Source organism: Podarcis erhardii, assembly GCF_964252035.2.
Source record: "Podarcis erhardii genome assembly, chromosome: 2".
Classification (NCBI taxonomy): domain Eukaryota; kingdom Metazoa; phylum Chordata; class Lepidosauria; order Squamata; family Lacertidae; genus Podarcis; species Podarcis erhardii.
In genome coordinates, this window is record NC_138498.1 from 74,475,301 (window position 1) to 74,493,874 (window position 18,574).

Here is an 18,574-nt window from a genome sequence, read left to right on the forward strand (position 1 = left end):
GAACCGAGATGCCATCACCCACTGCAATACCTTACCTAAGAAAAGATCAAGACTGAGCAGAAAATTAGACCAGAAACAATAGAGAATGAAGTGTGAGTGAAAGAATCACTCAAGAGTTGAGTGCAAAATGGGAAGGAGCACAAAATTTTCTGTTCTGGAAAAAAATCACTACAACAGAACATGGAAGAAGAATCCAAAATAAAGCAAAAACAATAGCATAAAGGCCATACACTGGACTAGAGGTGCAATCAGATTAACAGGTGTTAAGTTAAATAGATATTATCAAAGGAGTTATCAAAAGAGGAAGATTAAATTATTTTGGGAAGGAGAACAGGCAACCATTTGTCTCCCAAATCAGAAATCTCTAGACGCTCCCACTGTTCTAAATGTTCATACAGATTGCACATTTTCTGAGATGCAGTAGAGTACTTTTTCTAGTTGCATAATTTCCAGCATCACTGGCCTGAGAAGAGACTCCTGCCTAAAATTCTCAAGAGTCACTGCTTGTCAGTGTAGACAGTACTGAGCTAAATTAACCAATGGTCTGACTTAGTATAAGGCAGCTTCCTGTGTTCCTAGGGCTATTCTACACCTTTAAGAGAGTAGATCAGATCAAAGATGCCCAGCAATTTCAAGTTGCCTAAAAATGTAAGGTGTGTGGCTCCATCAAACAGGCATTTGAAAACACATAATACAGGTGCACTTGTCAGATAAATACCTAAGTTTCACTATGACTCCTTATTGAGAGTACTCCCAGTAGCAAACATATTTCCCATAAGTTTGCAGAAGGCTGTATTTCACAGAACACTTTATATTTACCTTTAGAGAAAAACCTGTTGATTAACGCTGATGAAGCTGGTTCAACATTAAGAGAAGACAGCAACTTGTTTTCTTCTGGTGGCAGATGGCTTTGTTTCATTTGGTTTTTCTTCTGTTACAACCAGCTTGCCTTCTTCAAACATGTGTTTTATCACCAGATTCCATTCTGATGTCACAAAGCAGCCAGATATTCTCTTGTAAGCATGTTTCTTTATTTGGTTTTCACAATAAGCCTTTGAAAATTAAGATACTGCAGGATAGGTTGTATATATCCCGATAGACACATTGGTGCACAATGAATTTTTAAAGGATTAGGCTGGAAATGAGATAATTTTTTTTGTAAACTTTGGGCACTGAAGTGTTCCAGGTGGATTTCCCCACCAGTGCCACACATGCATTTAACAATGAGGGAAAGGGGGAAGAGAACAGGACAATATCTCAGTGGGTGCATATCATAAAGCCCTGTATTCAGAGCACACTTTTGCTAGCTGTTCTTTTGTGATACAGATTCATGAATATCAAAGGATGGAGAGGTTTGTCCTGAGCTCAAAGCCAACTGGTAAAATGTCTTTCTTTCTTTCTTTTTGTGTTGAGCCTACAAAACAGGAAACTGATTCTGCCACATGCTCTACTATTCTTAAATGGCATTCCCCTGAAAACAAAGAGCAAGAAAAGGTCAAATAAACTTCAGATTTGCTGGACAGTATATTTCAGCCTGAAAGACTCATCCAGCATAGGCATTAGGTTTGTCCTGTCCCATACCTTGTGCTACAAAGAAGCTGAGGTCATTTGTTCAGGAGATTTTTCTCAGCGCACAAATATATGCTGGAGAGGTGACTCAGCCAAGGATCCTGTATTCAGTAGGCAAGTGGAAGCCAAGACAGAGCCTTTTGCTTGAGAGGAACATTGCAGAGAATGAAGGCTCCCATGAGATTAGATCAGGTAGGTAGCCGTGTTGGTCTGACGCAGTCGAAATAAAAAATAAAAAAATTGTCCAGTAGCACCTTAGAGACCAACTAAGTTTGTTCTGGGTGTAAGCTTTTGTGTGTATCTGAAGAAGTGTGCATGCACATGAAAGCTTATAGCCAGAACAAACTTGGTCTCTAAGGTGCTACTGGACTATTTATTTTTTTATTCTTTTATTTCAGCCCCATGAGATGTGAGCTGACAACAAGGCCAGAACACAACTCATGTGACTATAAACTCAAAGCAAAGTTTGACCCAGAAGAATAGTCAACTGTTATGCATCAGGTCTCACCAATCTTTTTGGGCCTTTGAGCACAAATACTAAGGTTACAGTCCTAAGTTTAACTAATCACACTGAATACAACAGATTTTAGGGGTAACCCACAAGACACTGATCTACTATGAAGGACAATGTAACTGTCCCAAAGTGGATTTCTACAGCAGAAGGGAAATGGCCAGACAGGTTTATCATCAAAGAAACAACGAGAGCTTAAACTGAAATGTACCAACGCTTACCTTATGCAACATCTTTATTGTGAATATGGCTATTGTCCATAGAATGAGGTTTCTCCCAGTGCAGGCAGCATTCCCTATGTTTGTTTTAAAATACAAGGTTCCAAGTTATTTTTTCCCCTGTAACTTGTTTTAGCAGTTCTGCAATATACTGTACTAACACTTTCCCCTGATACGTCATATGCCAATTTGACCCACAGGTTAACTATAAAATACACCATTAAAACTTCCTTTTATTACTTTGCACATTGTTGGTTTTGAATCTGCCTTATGCTCTTGATTAATGCAAAGGTTAAACGAAGGAAAAGAACTCAATTTGTCTTTCCAGTGCTATTCATTTATTATCTGCCATGCCTGCTCTTCTTGATGTCCCTTCTGAATTAAATAGTTTGCATCTTTTCAGCCTCTTAGCATATAAAAATGACCTAAGACTTTCATTCATTTTTCTATTCTCTAGATGTTTTCTATTTCTATTATGTTCTCTTGAGGAGCTTGGATGAGAGAACTTGAGCATGTCTGGGTAGGTTTAAAACTGATTTACAGAACAATTCTTCCTCTTATTTTTAGGACTGCCATAGTTTGCAGTGCTTACTTTTGTGCTAGAGGCTTTCAACAATCACTCTAGTTCTTTGTCTGCACTGGTTTATTAAGAACCCTGCAAGATTATTGGAAAATATCATATTGTTTATTTAATGCAATAAGAAGAGCCTGCTGGATCAGGCCTGTGGCCCAACAAGTCCAACATCCTGTTCTCACAGTGAACGACCAGATGCCCATGAGAAGCCCACAAGTAGGATCTGAGCGCAATGTCTATCCCATTTTAAAACCATGCTTGCCCCCAACCCTTGTGCTTAAAACTAACTAGACCATAGATCTCATTCTCGTTGCTATGCACACCTGGCTTTTACATTGAATCCATTTCACTCTTATATCCCCATCCTTGAACTCTTCTTGGTTTGATCCCATATTCCTCTCTTTGCACTTCATCTCCACAACATGGGAAAATCCTGCCAATTTAGGCCAATGGCCCATCTACAACAGCATCCTGTTCTCAAAGTGGCTAAACAAAAACCATTAAGCAGGACCTAAGTATAACAGCACTCTCCTCGCATGTGATTCCCATCAACTGGCATTCGGAGGATTTACGGCCTCTGACATTCATAGAACGTAGCCATCATGGTGAGTAGGCATTGATAACCTCCATGAATTTGTCTAATCCTCTTTCAAAGCAATTCAAGTTGGTGGCTATCACTACCTCTCGTGGGAGCAAATTCCATAGTTTAACAATGTGCTTTGTGTTAAGTTCTTCATTTTGTCCAATTTAAGGAAACTGGGATGCAGTCATTCTCCTGTAGATTTATGCCTGCTTTTGGCTGGCAAAATCCTTGGGATTGCAATTAATTTGGGGGGAGGGGGAGAAACCCTGAGCCTCGACTGCTTACAAACCTTTAAGACATGTGTCCCCTTAAGTAGGTCTAGCCTATTGTTGTTGTTTAGTCATTTAGTCATGTCCGACTCTTCGTGACCCCATGGACCAGAGTGTTGGTTTCTATTTCCCTCACTGAGCAGCAACTGTAGTCACAAGACATTGTTTTGCATTCCACAGTCCAAGTTACTGTTGGATTCCCACGGGAATGGGAGACTGGATGTGACGTACACTGGTTTCTTGTTTTTCACTGTTCTCTTGGTTTCTTTGTTAGAGAGACAGTTGCTTCTCTGCTCTCATAGAGGCAAGATGCATGTTTGTATTCTCTCAGCATAGAGTGGAAATAAAGTTAAGAATGTGGCACATACTGCTTATCCTTCTGCTGTGTGGACTACTCTGCTTGGGCTCAAGATAAGACGAGCCTGTATCAGCTTCAGATGGGCCGAAGCTGGTCAAAACCTCACATTTTTGGTTATGGTTCCGGGCCCAGATAAACGGAATCAGAATGCCGGCAGAGGAACAGAGAGATGGAACGGTCTTATCTGCTCTGCGCGTCAAGAAGAGTGATGAGAGGTATGTGCTCATGCTCCGGGAAGCCTGCCAGCTCCTAATTAATGGCTTTATGGCTGGACTTTGAGCCGTTTGCCGCGGCACAGGCTCAAAGGCTTGGGAGGCTTAAAAACCAAAAGTACTTTTACAAGTGCTTTTGGAAGCAGCTGTACACAGACGCAGCTTGATTTAATGACGCAGAAGGCTAATGTCAGAGTCATGGCGGCCCTTCGGGATGCTTTCGGGATTCCAAAGCTCGATAAGAAGAATTATGCGGAGTGGGTACTCTACACAGAGACTCTTCTGCGAAAAGAAGGTCTGTTTACAGTTATTACAGACAACCCCCAGCTCCAATAACAGATGAATGGGCAGCTAAGGATTCCAAAGCAAGGGGAACTCTTACATTGATAGTCTCCCCAGAAGAGCTCTGTCGCATGATAAGACCCCAGCCAGAGAAATTTGGGACACTTTGAGAGATGCTCATTTGAGGACAGAAGCTGGTGCTTCTTTGTTCTACTATGCCAAGCTGCATGATATGGCACTTGCTGAAGGTGCAGATGTTCGTACACATCTGATGGAGATGCAGAATCAAAGACATGAGCTGCAACAGAGAGGACTCACCTTTCCAGAGGCTGTGTATTCCTTCATGATACTACATTCTTTGGGTTCAAGTTGGGAGTCCGTTGCCACTCAGATTGCTGTTCAGCCAACTGCTCAGATCACAGTAGCACATGTTACTGCCATGATTCTGAACGAAGCAGACCGCTGAGGTGTTAGCTGCATCGGTAAGGGGGAGTCTTCACAGATGTCGTCCCAGAATGCAGTGGAACCACCAGATGGTGCCAAAGCTTTGAAGGCAGTGAAATGCTACTCGTGTGGACATCTAGGCCATATGAAGAGGGAATGCAGATTTCCCAGGGCCAAGACAGAGCAACGCAGCGAAGACTCATCGCGTGGAAAAGGCAAAGGCAAAGGTCCGGTGTCCAGGACAACGCAGCACAAGGCAATGGTCTCACGCTTCACTCCAAAGGTTGCAAAGGTACAGAAGATGTCTAGATCTTTCTTTGTAATTGATTCAGGAGCCACCAGACACATTTGCAACAATAAGGGACTGTTCGTGTCTTTTACACTGCAGGAAGGTGTGATTCACCAGGCAGATGACCACATGATCCCCAGTCAAGGCTACGGAACTGTTGTTCTTCACAGTTTGGACTTATCGATACAAGATGTTCTCTACGTTCCAGATGCTGCACACAATCTACTCAAGAACAAGAAGTGCACCATCACAAAGAAAAACGATTATGTATTGCATGCTGAATATGTTGATCGTTTGTTTGTATTGTATTTTGATGATGATGTGCAGGAAGAAACTTGTTACATTGCAGGTTCTAACAAAAGTTTGCATGCAGGATGTATTCATGATTTTCACAGGAAATTTGGTCATTTACATTTTGAGGCAGTATCAAAAATGCTTGCCTTGGTTGAAGGTATGACTATTAAACCTTGCAGGTACCACATGAAGTGCAAGGCATGCGCGGCTAACAAGGTGCAAATGGCTGCAAGAGGTAAGGTATCTAGTAGTCAAGCTACAGAACCATACTAGGTAGTGCATGCTGATTTGGTTGGTCCACTGTCGCCCTCTTTGGGTGGAAACAGGTACTTCATGGTTCTCATTGATGCATTTTCCAGGTATATCTATGTGTACAATCTCGAGCAGAAATCAGAGGCTTTTCCAAGGTTCAAGGAATTCTGTGCTTGGTTGAAAAATGTGCATGGTAAGAAGATAAAGACTCTTTTCACTGATCAGGGGGGGAATTCACTTCTCAGCAGTTTGAAGCTTTTCTGACTGAGAAAGGAATTCAACACGATTTGTCTAGTCCTCGTTCGCCATGGCAGAACAGACTTTGCGAGAGGGCAAATCAAACATTGCTTCAAGGGTTAAAAATCTTGCTGCATGATGCAAATCTTCCAGAGAGTTATTGGGCCGAATCTTTCTCCTGTTTTGTTTACAGTTATAATCACACGTTATCTTCAGCGATTGGTTGTACCCCCTATGAGAAGATGTTTGACAAGAAACCTTACATCAAACACATGAGAATTTTTGGTTCTGACATGTGGGTTCACACACCACAAAGCTCCAAGTTAGGCAAGCGTGGATTGCATGGTATCTTTCTAGGCTATCAGAAAGGTTCTTACAGAATAATGATGACTGACTCTAAGACAATTAGGCTCACAAGAAGTGTTGAGTACAATGCTAAGTGGGGTGAGAATGTGGGAATTTTCCAATGTTATCCTGATGACAGTGATGAGACTGAGGATAGGCAACAGCCACAGCAACAGCAGCAGCAACAGCCACAGCTGCCGCAACAACCCACTGATGAAGGTCCTGATTCTGAGTCTGAGACTGAATCAGATGATTCAGAGGATTTCAAGAGTGCGAAAGCCTATATGCAACCCTCTGAAAGCTCTGATCAAGAATTGGAGGAACCATTGTTCACAATAGGCCACTTTTCTCCTAAGAAGGAAGAGGAGAGTGCTGAAGACCTAAGGCTAATTCGCAGGTCTCAGAGAGCCACAAAAGGCAGACCTCCAAAGAGATTTGCTGATGAGTTTGCTAAGACAGCAGTAGCAGCTGTTAAAAGCTCCAAGAAGGTATTTGAACCTTCAAGTTTCCAAGAAATCCAGGATTTGGATTCAAAGGATGCTGAGCCATGGTTAAATGCCATGAAGGCTGAGCTTGATTCCTTAGAGAGGAACAAAACATGGGAGCTAGTTCCAGTAGTTCCAGGAATGAAACTGCTTGGAAGCAAATGGGTCTTCAAAGCGAAGACTGATCAAAATGGCAAGATAGTCAGACACAAAGCCAGATTGGTAGCCAGAGGTTTTTCACAGGTACCAGGTGAAGACTATCACGAGACCTACTCACCCACCGTGAGGTATGAGAGCATTAGGCTTATGCTCAAGCTTGCTGCAGAAGAGAATCTTCACGTTAGTCACCACGATGTGAATACAGCGTTTTTGTACGGATCTCTAGGTGAATCTCTTTATATGCTTCCACCTGATGGCGTACAGATAAAACAGGGATTTGTTTGTGCTCTGAAGAAGTCCCTTTATGGTCTCAAACAAAGGGCACGGTGTTGGCACACAAAACTCACTAAAGTATTGTTTTCTCTAGGTTTTCAGCAAGGGAAAGCTGATCCATGTGCATTTGTCAAAGAGGAGGGGCAAAAGAAGCTGTATTGCTTGTTTTATGTTGATGATATTTTGTTCTTTTGGAAAGATGTCACAATGTACAATAACGCCCTAGCTCAACTGAAAGAGCACTTTGACATGAAAGATCTTGGTGAGGTAAACAACTACCTATCTCTGGAAATAGAGAGAAATCAAGATGGTAACATTCAAGTACACCAGTCACGGAAAATTGCTGATGTGTTAAGCAAACTAAACCTGATGGATGCTAACCCTGTAGACACACCGATGACAACAGGTTATCAGGTAGATGACACTGAAGGAGCATTTTCTGACACTACACGGTACAGAAGTGTGCTAGGCAAGCTAAACTTCATTGCCAGATGTTCAAGACCTGACATTGCTGATAGCTGTAATTTGCTAAGAAGACAAGTCAACAATCCTACTGTTAAGGATTGGAAAGCTCTGAAACGCATAGCTCGCTATATGAAAGGCACTATGCATTACAGACTAAGATTTAACAATCAGAAGTCTGGTGGTCTTGAAATATTTGCAGACGCAAGTTTTGGTAGTGACACTACAGACAGGAAAAGTACGTCTGGAGTTTGCTACATGTACAGTCAGGGTCTTTTTGATTGGTCATGCAAGAAGCAAACAACAGTTAGCTTAAGTACTTGTGAAGCTGAACTGAATGCACTGTCTTATTCACTTAAAGATTGTGAATGGTTGTTACAATTGTGCAAAGACATGAAAATTCCTGTCAAATGTCCAATCCAGGTTTACCAAGACAACAAAGCATGCTTGGCTTTGCTGAATTCTGAAGGTTGTAAGCAAAGCACGAAGCATTTGCAATTCAAACTGCAACATGCTAGGGAATGTATTCAGAAGGGACTCGTAACGGTGTCCTATATGCCAGGTAATGAAATTCCTGCTGATGTATTGTCCAAGGTTGTATCAAGGGATCAACACAGAGCACGCCAGGCACTTCTGTCTTCCAGGCACTCCTGTCTTCCACTGCCTCCCGCAATTTAGTCAAACTCATGCTGGTAGCTTCGAGAACACTGTCCAACCATCTCGTCCTCTGTCATCCCCTTCTCCTTGTGCCCTCCATCTTTCCCAACATCGGGGTCTTCTCTTCTCATGAGGTGGCCAAAGTATTGGAGTCTCAGCTTCAGGATCTGTCCTTCCAGTGAGCACTCAGGGCTGATTTCCTTAAGAATGGATAGGTTTGATCTTCTTGCAGTCCATGGGACTCTTAATATGCAATACCTGGAACCTGCCTACAGGGAATTACACGGGGGGGGGCACTATTGGGTTGTTGTTTTTATTTTTATTATGTATTTTGTGGTTTTATATTTTGATTTTATTCTGTGAACCGCCCTGAGACCCTCAGGTATAGGGCGGTATATAAACAACAACAACAACACATATTTTGTGGTGTAGGTGAGTTGCAGATAAGTATTTATATTATGTATTTGTAATATAGGAATCTGCTTTATATTGAGTTAGACCATTGGTCGATCTACCTCAGTACTGTCTGCACTGCACTGACTGGCTAAGGCTCTCCAAAATTTCAGACTGGGTTCTCTCCTAGCCCTACCCATATATATTTTAATGGGACTTGAGTGTGTATAACTACACACAGTTATTCCAACTGTGCAATCCCCACTCATTTAAATGGGGCTTTGCATAAGAAACTTTCTAAATGGATTGTATACCTTTCATATTTTAGCTGTTTCATAGTGCATTCCTGTAGTTTATCTACTTAAAACTCAGTCCCATTGAGTCCCAGCTAAGTATGGACAGGACTGTAGCCTTACGGCATATATTTTCAATTAAATATTGATTATATTAGCCTTTGGCAATGGTGAAAAAATGTGGGGTGTAAATAAATACACCTAATAAATAATAAAGCATTCATCTACCAGATTGCTAGAGGTTAAAGAAATCAATGAGTTAAAATGATGAGTAAAACAATCTTTTATATAAATAATTACTGGTAAGAAATATGAAAATGTGCTCATCACAAGTCACCTGAAACCTCAAAGGCATAATCTAAAAAGCGTTAGCATTGGAAATTGCCCTTGCAAATACTACAAAGCAAATGTAATTAACTTTCTTTCTAAGGTGGAATTGGTTCTATGACTTTTGGAGCACGGTGGATAAATGAAAAGGATGCTTTGCATCTGATGGAACAAATGAATGCACTCATTGATGGAGTTGTGGTGGCAGGTTCAGTATATTTTGAATAAAAGCTAAGTTTCCTTGGTTAGAAGCAGGACTAGAAACTGAGGCAAGCAAAATGCACAACTGGCGAAGGACCATAGGAAGAGAATATACAATTGCACTGTACTGTGTTGCATAGGAAGGTGCCTTGTACTGAGTCAGACCATTGGTCCATCTAAGTCAGTATTGTCTATAATGACTGGCAGCAGTTTTACAGGGTTTCACAGGGTATGCTTTATAGAGATACTGTATTGGGGATTGAACCTGGGTCCTTCTGCATGCCAAGCAGATGTTCTTCCACTCAACTACAACCCTTCCCTCACAGAGTGATGGGCTTTCCCCAAACGGCCAATGGTCAAAGCTTAACTTTGTTGTTGTTTAGTCATGTCCGATTCTTCGTGACCCCATGGACCAGAGCACGCCAGGCACTCTTGTCTTCCACTGCCTCCCCCAGCTTGGTCAAACTCATTTTAGTAGCTTTGAGAACACTGTCCAACCATCTCGTCCTCTGTCATCCCATTCTCCTTGTGCCCTCCATCTTTCCCAACATCAGGGTCTTTTCCAGGGAGTCTTCTCTTCTCATGATGTGGCCAAAGTATTGGCGCTTCAAAGCTTAACTAATAATCAGTAATTCCAGTCTGCACTTCAGCCAACCCCCCCCCCCAACATATTATTATTAACCCACCCTTCACCCTAAGGTCCCACGGTGGGTTACAATAATTTTAAACAGTTAAAAAACTTACAATGAAAAAATGAATTGCTTCACCCAGCCAGCTGCAGCCCTTCCTTGAAACCTGCCCTGCTAGCAGGAGAGGAAGAGCCTGCAAGTGAATCTGTGTGAAAGGGCAGCCTGGTTTTTTGCCAACATGTCTATTATTAATACGGAGAAGGACCCCAGCTTACTGTTCAACATAGCAAGGCCCATCTCTCTCTCCTTCTCCCTCTCTTGCAAGTAGCTCTGCTCACAGTTACTGTTCCCCATAACGCCTCTAGAGGGAAGTAAGCACTTCTGTAACTGTGTTCACTATCCTGAGGAGCGGAACATCACCTTAGATATATCCCTAATGAAGGGTATTACCAGGATAAAACTCCGTAGCTGGGCAATAGCTATACTGTACTTGTACCAGTCAGAACATCACCAAAATGTGGTAAGTTTTCTAATTCTCCAGACTCTTCTTAAGACAAGATGTTGCATCAAGGGTGGGGAACCTCTGACCCGCCAGATGTTTCTGAACTAAAATTCCCATCATCCTAATGGCAGATAAGGTTATCAGTAGCTACTAGCCACAATGGCTGTGTGCTACCTCTTAATTGACAGCAATATGCCTCTAAACACCAGTTGCTGGAAAGCACAACCAGTGAGAGTGAGGTTGTGAGAACCAGATGCTAGAGTAGATGGACTTTGGTCTGATCAGGGCTGGACTTCCCATAAAACAGGGTGAAGCACCCACTCCAGGCAGCAGAAGTGCAAGAGGTGGCACTCTGTCCATTCTACCACTGCTGCCACTGCAAGAGGGTGGCTATTCCGGAGCGTGGTGCTGCCACTTGTCTTCCCTGCCCCCTAGCTCTTACCGAGTTCAGTGCAGAATGCCCTAGCTCTTACTGAGTTTGGTGAAAGCCAGTGCATTCCGGGGACAGAAGTTGAGTGGGGGGAGACAGCAATTCTCCCCTGCCCCTGAGAGTGATCCAGCAGGGTTCTTATGATGTTATGACATGGAACTCCAATGATGGCTCTAGGACTGGAATAACAGTGGCCCCATTTCAGTCCCAGGCCTGCCACTGCAGCCTCAGGGGCCATCATTTTAAACCCAGGTCTGAAATGTGACTAACACGAACCATTATGTCAGTCTCTCCAGCTCTCACTCTCTTAAGCTCTGCCACTGCTACTCCTCATCATTTCTTCCTATCTCTGGGCTCTATCATATTGACCCATTCCATACCTTCCCAGGAGCCGTTTTTTGTTTTATTTATAGCTTGCATTTATTTCCATGAATAAATATAAAATAAAAAGCGGTACCTATTTATCTACTTGCACTTAGGGGTGCTTTTGAACTGCTAGGTGGGCAGCAGCTGGGACCGAAAGACGGGAGCTCAGCCCGCCGCGGGGATTCGAACCGCCGACCATACAATCGGCAAGTCCTAGGCACTGAGGTTTTACCCACAGCGCCACCCGCGTCCCTACAAAGTACAATTATTTGGGAACAATTCACAATGAAATCACTGGAACTTACTTCTGCGTAAACGTGCATAGAACCAGACAGTGATAGCTCAAAATTCACCAGCTGCATTTTCTGGCATTTTTTAAACAGCCTAACAGACAGGGAGATAACTTGTGTTTAATGACCTTCACATCCTCTAATGCCTGTAATTGATATTGTCTTGAATACTGACTCATATTGTAGTTGACAGACATATAAAAGCCGCTGAGTAAAATGTATATCTATCAAAACAAAGGAAGGATCCTTTTAATGATTATCACAGCACCCATCCTCTTTTGGATGCTATCTCACCTAAGCTGTGCTTCGTATAGACTCTTGCTGCAGGACCACTGGTCAAAGGAAAATTTACGTACATGGTATTTTTTTCCTTAAGGGCAAGTATTAAATGTGCTGGGACAATGTACCCTGAAGCAGACAAGGAGCATAAGTAGCTTAAAACTTGGTGGATATTTGTTTGCTGGGCAGCAATTATCCACTGAACATTCACACTTTGGGATTATTAGAATGTTGTCCCACAGCACAAGTACCAGAGCAAATGTTTCCATTAATCCCTTTCTGCTTCTCATGGTTACTTAAGGAAGCACACAGTGTGTGGCAGTGTGGCATGTTTCTGGGAGAATCATTTCATTTCATTTCCAGTGGTGCCTCGCAAGACAAAATTAATCCGTTCCGCGAGTCTCTTCGTCTTGCGGTTTCTTCGTCTTGCGAAGCACGGCTATTAGCGGCTTAGCGGCTATTAGCGGCTTAGCGGCTATTAACGGCTTAGCGGCTATTAGCGGCTTAGCGGCTTTAAGAAAAAGGAAACAAACTCGCAAGAACTCGCAAGACGTTTCGTCTTGCGAAGCAAGCCCATAGGGAAATTCGTCTTGCGGAACGACTCAAAAAACGGAAAACTCTTTCGTCTAGCAAGTTTTTCGTCTTGCGAGGCATTCATCTTGCGGGGCACCACTGTATTTAAGTAATTTATATACCACCACTTCATCAACAGAATAAACATCTGAGTGGTTAGCAGCATTCTACAAATATCACAACTAAAAGCCAAATACAATAAAAACACCACAAAGAACTACCAGGTAAGATATCCTATTAAAAATCCATATTAACATATGGGACCGTAATAACTACTAAAGGTACTAAAGGGAAAGGACCGCTGACAGCTAAGTCCAGTTGCAAAGACTCTGGGATTGCAGTGCTCATCTCGCTTTACAGTCATACCTCAAGTTAAATATGCTTCAGGTTGAGCATTTTCAGGTTACACTCTGTGGTGACATGGAAGTAACGGAACGCATTACTTCCGGGTTTCGCCACTTGCACATGCGCAGACGCTCAAAATGACGTCATGTGCATGCACGGAAGTGGCAAAACGTGACCTGCAGACGCACAGTTGCGTGTTATGTTCTACTCAGGATGCGAACGGGGCTCTGGAACGGATCCCGTTTGCATCTAGAGGTACCACTGTACTGGCCGAGGGAGCCGATGTTTATCCGCAGACAGTTTTTCCAGGTCATGTGGCCAGCATGACTCAGCTGCTTCTGGCGAACCAGAGCAGCGCCCAGAAACACCGTTTACCTTCCCGCTGAGGTGGTACCTATTTATCTACTTGCACTCTGACGTGATTTTGAACTGCTAGGTTGGCAGGAGCAGGGACCAAGCAATGGGAGCTCACCCGTTGCGGGGATTTGAACCGCCAACCTTCCGATCGGCAAGCCCAATGCTCAGTGGTTTACACCACAGCGCCACCTGCGTCCCCCATAATAGCATGTCCAAAATACAGAAAAACAAGAGATAAACAGCCTAATAATGGGCAAATTATTGGTTCTTGCAGTATTCTCACTTCTGCTGCTACCTCCCCAAATTAAGCTCACATTAAAAGGTGGAGCAAAATAACATACTACTCACCCTTGGAGCTCTCAGTTGTCATCAGGTAGGACCCATAATCATTCCCTCCCTAATCTCTAAAATATATAAACTGTTATTGGAGTGGGAGTGTAAAGACAAGATGGTTAAGATGACAGTGATTAAATGGGCTATAGATATAGGTTACAATATAAAAATGCTTGGGAGAAACTATGGGGGGAAACCATGAATTTCTCAGCATGTTATCTTATTAAGGAAAACCTACAGAAGATGTACTGGTGGGCCAAGGCGGTAAAAAGACTGAACATGGATACAGATTGGCCAAAATATTGTGAAATTATAGAATATGATGGTGAAAAGTTGAAACTACAGAGTTTTGAGAAATTGAAACCTAAAGTCCGAGATTGGTTACATTATTTCCAGATCAATGAAACTTTTAAGCAGGACAGAAAACTAGGATTTCAGAAGGAGAGGTCAAAGTTAGAAACAGAATTGCTAGAACCCAATACTAAGAATTTGTCTAGAATGTATAATCTGCTGCTAAAATGGAATACACAGGATGAAACGGTTAAATCAGCTATGATTAAGTGGGCACAGGATATTGGTCATGATATTATGTTTGCTGACTGGGAGCAGTTATGGACCACAGGTATTAAATTTACGGCATGCAGTGCCCTGAAAGAGAACATAATGAAAATGATCTATAGGTGGTACATGACCCCAGTCAAGCTTGCAAAGATATATCATTTGCCCAATAACAATTGTTGGAAGTGTAATGAATGTGAAGGAACTTTTTATCACCTTTGGTGGACCTGCCCAAAGATTAAGGCCTACTGGGAAATGATCTATAACGAAATTAAGAAAATCCTTAAGTGGACATTTGTAAAGAAACCGGAGGCTTTTCTCCTGGGCATGGTCGGCCAATTGGTACCAAAGAAAGATAGGACCTTTTTTATGTATGCAACAACAGCAGCAAGAATCCTTTTGGCGAAGTATTGGAAGACTAAAGAATTACCTACTCTGGAAGAATGGCAGACCAAGGTGACTGAATTTATGGGACTGGCAGAGATGACCGGCAGAATCCGTGACCAGAGGAAAGAGACAGTGGAGGAGGACTGGAAAAAATTTAAAATCTATCTTAAAAATTGTTGTAAAATTTCGGAATGTTAAGATGTCAAGGGATTGGATACAAAGAATTACAGCTATAAATTGAAATTTATAAAATAGAATTTTTTTTTTTTTTTAAAGAGAATTAAATATAAAAATGGGATGAAGAATTGCTAAAAATTTTAAAATATGGATGCAGTGAAGGGGAGGTTCGGGGAAGTCGTGTTATGTTTATTTGTTTTTTGTTTATGTTGTAAAATCAATAAAAATTATTTAAAAAAAAAAAAAAAAGATGTACTGGTGGTACCGGACACCTAGCAAATTGGTGAAAATGTATAGAAAAGGGTCCACATATGCATCAGGGTTGAAGGAACCCTGATGCCTATGTGGTGGTTGTGTATATATGCTAGAGAGTTCTGGGAAATGATCCATATAGAATTAAAAAATATATTTAAACTCACGTTTCCCAAAAGACCAGACGCCTTTATACTAGGGATAATAAGTGATGACTTACCAAACAAGGCATTCAACCTCTTTTTATATGTGACCGCCTTTAAGCGTTGCAAGACCATAATTGACTGTATTGACATGGGGCTATCTGTTTAGCCCTTTTAGTGTTGGCTAAGCTCTAAAATCTTCTTGGATGTTTTAACTGTGTATTGACAAATGTATTTGTATTTTTTTTCTGACTGACGGTCGAATAAAAGGTTGATGATGATGATGACGACTATATGTGACCACTGCAGCTATAATAGTCTGTGCAAAAAAAATGGAAAGAAAAAGAGGTACCTGCAAAAGCAATCTGGCAGAATAAATTGATAGACCAAACAGAATTAGCAACTTTACCACAAAAATAAGAAATAAAATTTGTAAAAACGTTACATGGAAGAAGAAGAAGAAAAAAAAAATACGAGGCACTACCCTTCTGTAAAACAAGAAAATCCTTAATAAAAAAATAAAAAATAAAAATAAGAAATAAAGATGAGACACAGTTAAGAAAAGAGTGGAAGTGTTTTGGAGACTATCTTAGAAGGATATTTAATTCAATCTGCAAGTGGGAGTAAATATATAAGCAGCAGATAATATCAAATAAAGGAAGATTTGAGATAAAAATGGGTGGTAGATCAGGATATGCAACTGATCAGGGTTTACATAGGATGCGACAGAGAGGTGGCCTGGGAAGTCCTTAGGAAATGGATGTGTGGTTGACAATGTATTATTTATTTACAACAGTTGTAAAAATGCATAAATATTTTTTTTAAAAAAACAACATTTCCTCCCCCAGACACATTACCAATCAACACAAAAACAACAAAAGGGGATGACACCCTTGTCTTGGGTGTATTTCAAAAGGGTGACCTGCAGCAGCACTGGTTACGAGTCCATGAGCTGGGAGTGTCCTCAAAAACTTACAGATCTCTCCAACAAACTCTTCTAAATTATACTGAAGCTTGTCACCGCCCAGGCACAGCAGGACCATAATCCATTGGTTGACACCTGTCATCCAGAGCCTTCCTGCTTGTGCCTAAACAAACTGCAATGTTCAAACAGCCAAATACCTGGGGGAGGGGAAAAACTGCAGACAAACCATTCAGGTTGAGTTGGTGCAGACTGAATAACAACACAGTAAATTGTACATTCATACACACTGTACATTTATGTAACACCTTAAACAACAGTCTTGACAGACATTATCTCCAGTGGATTTCTCATGAAGCATAATCTAATATGAAGGTCTAGTAACTAGGGATATAGTTACAAAATCCCTTCAAGATCAATGTGCGAAAAACCAATCAGATTTAATTGTCTTTTTTTCTTTAGGAGGTCACTTTTTTATGAGAAAAGCCAATGTGACAACCACCATCTTATTCTCTTTAATAAAACCTCACCATGTGAATGCAATTTGATACTTTCTGCATGAGTAGGGATTGCAGAACCACAGGGGAGAGGAAAACAGATGCAGAGGGTTAGATGTGCAAACCCCTATTGACTACATGCACCGGAGTGTCTTATGTCATTGCTATAATGATGGGGATATTTATACGGTTTGAAATATAGTTTTATGTAAGCTAGCATATTTTCTCAAGCTAAACGAATGCCTTTATTTATAATCAAGCCATCTGTATTTACATTTCCTACTAACTTTCCTTAAAATCTGAATTAATAAACTCCCTTACATTTTCAAGTGGAACTTCTGTATCTAAGATCCATATTCACACTTCAGGTGTAAATTGTAAATAAAGATACTTGTTTAGCTTTAGCAAATATGCTAACTGAACCTTATAAGGTTGTTGCGAGGTTTACTGAGAAGTGTTTTGATGGCTTAGAAAAAGCACAACCAAAGAACTAAGTATTATTATTGGCTGACGTCCATGTGTCTTGGGAGACAATGGAGGAGTGTGCCTTTGGGGGTGAAGTCAAACAGTTAGAGAGTGGAAAATTTGGGAAACTATGCAGAAATCACAATAGGGCCCCAAAGGAGTGAATAATAATAACACCATTATTGTCAATGTACAACCTGTGTACAATGAAATTAACCGAGCCTCGCCCCCACCCCCCCAGTCTCATTGAACTCTGTATGCTTGTTGCACAACACACCAACCCCGATTAGATATCAGATCCCCCACAGCCTTTTTAAAGCAGCTGTAAGGGCACCTACTTTGAGTAGAGCTGAAGCACCGGGGGAAAGGGGTGTTATGTTTTATATATATATTATTGAGCACATACATTAATTAGACAGTGAAAGGCTTGCATTGCATGTGGGTATTGTCAGAAATATGATCCCTGATTGGTAGTGGATTTTCAGGGACATTATGAATGTGTCTGCTGTTTTCTTCCATTTTTGTATTTTCGGTGCTGAGTGTGTCCTACATCTCTGCTTGGTTAAGTCTGCAGTGGACACAGAAGCCATTACACCAACACCACAGAGGTATATTTTACCTCTCTTTGTTTTGTTTTTGTTGTGTTTTTAAAAACAGAGCATTAAAACAAGATAACCACAGATACACAAGCAGGTAGGAAGCAAAAATCCCAGTGGAATAAAAGAAATGGGTCAGGGGGAAAATCAGTGAATGGGCAAATTATTTTCACTTGAGTGAGAATTCCACGGTTGGGGTGCTGTAACTGGGAAGGCCCTGTCCCATATCCCAGTTGAGCACCTCTCCTTGTGGCAGAGGATGGGGCAAGGCCAATGAAGACAAATGCAGTCGGCAGGCAGGTTCATGTGGAAAGAGGCAGAGGTTCTTCAAATATCATGGTTCCCAATGTGTGCTATTAAAAGGAAACACAACTATTATCCTTTGCCCCAAAAGCACTCAGAGCGACCTGAAATCTCTTTTTACTGCTTGACACTCCTTGCATCCCAACAGCAAATTTCCTTTCTTTCCCATTTTTGCTGAAAACGTTGCTCGCTACTTTGTGGCAAGTTGGTTGGCCTCTAGTGTGTGTTTTATTTCTGTTGACCATAGCCAACTTTTCTATTTTGTACGTTTTCAAAGTGGCTACCCCACATTTGATTTTTTGGATTCTTCTTCTGACGGGCTAACATGGCTCCACCACCTGTCCTTTTCCTGGCCCAAAAAACTGCCGTCAAGTCCGCGAGACTGGCCCTGGGACAACCGAGTGAGGTTTCACGTCTTGGTTTCGACACGGTGGTTTAGACGGCGCTAAACATCTCGTGCTTCTCTCCAGGCCTACCAGGGCT

At 41.7% G+C, this 18,574-nt stretch overlaps 2 protein-coding genes across 2 annotated transcripts in view; one reads left to right on the forward strand and one right to left on the reverse strand.

Moving 5' to 3' along the window:
• DCAF1 (DDB1 and CUL4 associated factor 1) overlaps positions 1-950 on the reverse strand; it is a 57,313-nt gene extending 56,363 nt beyond the window's left edge. The window contains exon 1 of the mRNA XM_081850460.1: positions 820-950. The gene's annotated coding sequence lies outside the window, so the exon portion shown is untranslated. The remainder of the gene's footprint in view (positions 1-819) is intronic.
• Positions 951-1,078: 128 nt separating this feature from the next.
• The window catches only part of RAD54L2 (RAD54 like 2), a 73,455-nt gene continuing 55,959 nt past the window's right edge, over positions 1,079-18,574 (forward strand). The window contains exon 1 of the mRNA XM_081850463.1: positions 1,079-1,494. The gene's annotated coding sequence lies outside the window, so the exon portion shown is untranslated. The remainder of the gene's footprint in view (positions 1,495-18,574) is intronic.